This window comes from Perognathus longimembris, chromosome 25, assembly GCF_023159225.1.
Source record: "Perognathus longimembris pacificus isolate PPM17 chromosome 25, ASM2315922v1, whole genome shotgun sequence".
In the NCBI taxonomy this organism is placed as follows: Eukaryota; Metazoa; Chordata; class Mammalia; order Rodentia; family Heteromyidae; genus Perognathus; species Perognathus longimembris.
In genome coordinates, this window is record NC_063185.1 from 220,334 (window position 1) to 224,411 (window position 4,078).

At 42.1% G+C, this 4,078-nt stretch overlaps 1 pseudogene; it reads right to left on the minus strand.

The window, feature by feature from the left end:
• Positions 1 to 2,873: 2,873 nt before the first annotated feature.
• On the minus strand, positions 2,874 to 3,839 carry LOC125342168 (annotated as a pseudogene).
• Between the last annotated feature and the right edge of the window lie 239 nt (positions 3,840 to 4,078).

The following is a 4,078-nucleotide window of genomic DNA, read 5'->3' on the forward strand; positions in this document are numbered from 1 at the left end:
GTAGGGGACCAAGATTATGTCCAAGTAAGTATGAATCTACAAGTAACAAGTAAACACACTGATTGATTAAATAGGTGGATGGATGGATGGATGGAAGAATAGATAGACAGGTAAGATAGACAGATAGATAGATACAGATATATGCACACACACTAGGACCTGATAAGTTATATAAGACTCTACACATTCACCCACTGAGGCCAAAGGAGGATATGCATAGGAGTGGTTAATAAAGGCTCAATAGCTATGTGCATATGATCATATAAGATAATATTCTATGAAATGAACTCCAAGTAAAAGAAACGAGAGACATTTTTTTAAAGTTTTTATTATAAAACTGATGTACAAAGAGGTTACAGTTTCATACGTTAGGCATTGGATACATTTCTTGTACTGTTTGTCACCTTGTCCCTCATACCCCCCTCCCCCTCCCCCTTTCCCCCCCTGAGGTGTTCAGTTCATTTACAGCAAACAGTTTTGCAAGTATTGCTTTTGTTGTTGTTTCTCTTATTTTACCCTTTGTCTCTCAATTTTGGTATTCCCTTTGAATTTCCTAATTCTAATACCAGTACAAACTGTTTCCCATACACTCAGATAAGATTACAGAGATAGTGTAGATACAATCACAAGAAGGTGATACACGAACATCATCAAGAGTAGAAACTACAGATACACATGGGATGTTGAAAGTAGTTACAACTGTGATCTAACAATCATTTCCATAAAATGGAGTTCATTTTACTTAGCATCATCTTATGTGATCATAAGGGTATAGCTATTGGGCTCTTGTGATCCTCTGCTGTGACTTGCCTAAACCTGTGCTAATTACTCCCAATAAGGGAGACCATAGAGTCCATGTTTCTTTGGGTCTGGCTCACTTCACTTAGTATAATTATTTCCAAGTCCTTCCATTTCCTTACAAATGGGGCAATGTCATTCTTTCTGATAGAGGCATAAAATTCCATTGTGTATATGTACCACATTTTCCTGATCCATTCGCCTACGGAGGGGCATCTGGGTTGGTTCCAGATTACGAGAGACATTTTTTTAGGTGCCATTGTTGCCATTTTTATTTTCTATTTCTTTTGTTTGCTAGTTCATTTGTATTTGGAAGAGGAAGGGAGGGCACATAAGAGGTGGACACATAAGCGGAACATGGGTGAACAAATACAACAGTGATATTTACTGGAGACTATGTAGAAAATGAACTGGCTATCTTGTGAGTGGGGACGGGCGTGGGGATGGGAGAGAACGATAGAAGGAGAGACATGGTTCAAAAAGAATTGTACTCATTACTCATGACCTGATTCATGTAAAAGCAACACCTCTGTATATCAACTTTACAGTAACAATTTTTAAAAAGAGAGGATAAAAGACTATAAAACAAACTAAAAACAAAAGGATGTGTGAGTGTGGCTCAAGCAGCAGAGCACAGGACTAGTGAGTATAAGGCTTGAGATCCATTCCCCAGCACTGGCTCCCACACCTGGCATAGCAGTGAAGTATATTGAAAACTTACTATGAAAAGAAATATTCTGAAGGAGCCCTTCTTTTCTTTTTTCTTTTGTTTTTCTTGTGCCAGTTCTTGGGCTTGAACTCAGGACCTAGGCACTGTCCCTGAGTATTTTTCTGAAGGTTATTGTTCTACCACTTCAGACACCACGTCAATTCTGGCTTTTTAGTGGTTAAATTGAGATGAGCGTTTCATAGACTTCCCGGCCTAGGATGGTTTCAAAGTACAATTCATCCTCCTGAGTAGCTAGGATTAATGGGTGGGAGCCACTAGCTCATGGATATTTTCTTAAACAATTTTGATGGGTTCAGATTCAAGTGATCATTTCATGTAAGTTTATTTCTTCACTTGAGGCAAGACATGGAGTATAAATCCTTTTTTGGAGGGGTGCTAGCACTAGGGCATGAGCTCAAAGATTTAGTGCTGTTGCTTTCACTTAAGGCTAGCATTCTGCCACTGAGCCACAGCTCCACTTCTAGCTTTGTGGTGGTTAACTGGAAGTAAGACTCTCACAGACTTTTCTATCAAGGCTGGCTTTGAATCACAATCATCAGATCTCAGCCTCCTGAGTCACTAGGATTACAGGGGCTAGCTACCTGTGCCAGGATACATCGAATTTTTACTCTGCCCTTAAAAATATACTTCAGTATTCAGTGACCCAAAACCACTTCTGAGATATAAGGGAAATAAGTGGATTTTAAAAATTAATGAATGTTAAATGATTGTGTGCTTACACATATATTGTTTGCTTTATCAGCGATCCATCAGTACCTGTGCACCTTCTTGTAATCCTTTAAATGCTAGCGTAACCTAATGGTAGGAGCAAGGAGTTTGCAGAATTCAATATATCCTGATAAGTTTCCAAGAGCCAAGTGAAGGTTAAAAGAAGAAAATAAATAGCAATATAAACCACCGGAGGTCACTACTTGCTCTGGAGTTTAAAGTGGTCGTGCTGGCTTCTTGCTTGGTGTAGAACTCCCAGTCAGCCCTGACTCCTGATTGGTGCAGATGGCAGCCCTCAGAAGCACAGCTCTGCGCTTCCACATGCAGGCTGGGAAGTGGAGCAATGGGCTATAGGCAAGCCAAGGGGAGAGCAAGGTAAAGAGGGTCCCAGAAAAGACTCAGTGAACTCTGGGGAAACAGCCTTTGAGGTGCAATCCTGTACTTGTTGTTTGAGTAGAACTGGGAGCAACTCGAGATATGGGAATATGTAACAAACCATTCCTCTGCTGCAGGCTTCCAGAAAGTTCTCCTTGAAGCAGGGAGAGGCAGTAAGGTATTGGCGTCATTAGCTACCACAAAGATCAGCTTGGTGAAGGCACCAGTGGTCATGCAGGAAGGCAGATCCTTCTGTGGTCTCACAGTACATGTGTTGTTCTGCCATTCTAACACCATGCAAACACATGGAGGACTCTGGATGTATACTCACTGTCTTGCCCATCTTCATGAGGAGCCCTTCTGCTCTGAGAAAACCAGCAAGGCTTCTCCAAGTCCAGCAAGCGGGAGGCATACCACAGTTGCACTGGACAGGAACACATCAAACAACAGTACAGACAACCCAGCTGTGACAACCTTAGCAAAGAAAATCTAGGCTGCGCACTGCCTTAGGACCAGAAAGCTTTTCAGTTTCACTGTGGTGAGCATGAGAAAGAATCCTAAGATTCCAATGACACAGCAGCTGCCATGGAATCGGTGGAAGGACAGGAACAGGAAGCCCAGGATACTGGAGAGGTCACTTGTGGGATGAGATACAACTGTCAGGTGCACTACATTGATTATGTATTTTACCTACTAGGTTTCTGGGAATTTCTGAAGTGGTTTATAAGATCCTACATAGAATATGTGAATTACAGCCCAGAAATATCTATCTGGATCAAACTGGGTGTCATTGAAGGGAAGACAGCCCACAGCAGCCAGGAGGAAGAGGACATTACATGTCTTTGTGGGATATGTTTTCTCTTTCCAAAAACACTTCTGATACCCACAGACAATAACTTCAGCTACATTATGCAAAGTGAGAAACACAGGAACAGCCAATCTGGACAGGGCTCTGGACCCAGCATAGATTATCCCCACAAACACCGTGGAAGTGGGAAGCCAAGTGGAAATGTCAGATTTTTGGACAGCAGTTGATCTCCACCCAGCCCAGTTTCTATTACACATGAAGCAAAAATGCACCAACAAATGTCTGCCACCCTCGGAATAAGGTAGGGTAGGTAAATTTCAGGACAGAAAGGACATACTTGAGGACATACTTGTTCTAGAGGTAAAAAGCCAGGTAGCAGATACAAAAGGTGAGGCCGACCAGGGTCCTCCTCATGCACATCTGTCAGCTTGCCTTCCATGGCCAGAGATGCTTGGACTGGGAGCCCCAGGCCATCCCTTAGATCTGTTTGTACACATCTGTTTTCTTAAAGAAGTAGGAGTAGCACACAATACTAGCCCAACTACACACCTATTCCATTGGCCATACTGGTAACACAGCAAAAAACAAAAGGAAAACTCAGTCAGTCGCAAATAAAAATAAATTATATGAGAGTGGAAGTGTATCTCCTCACATGGGGT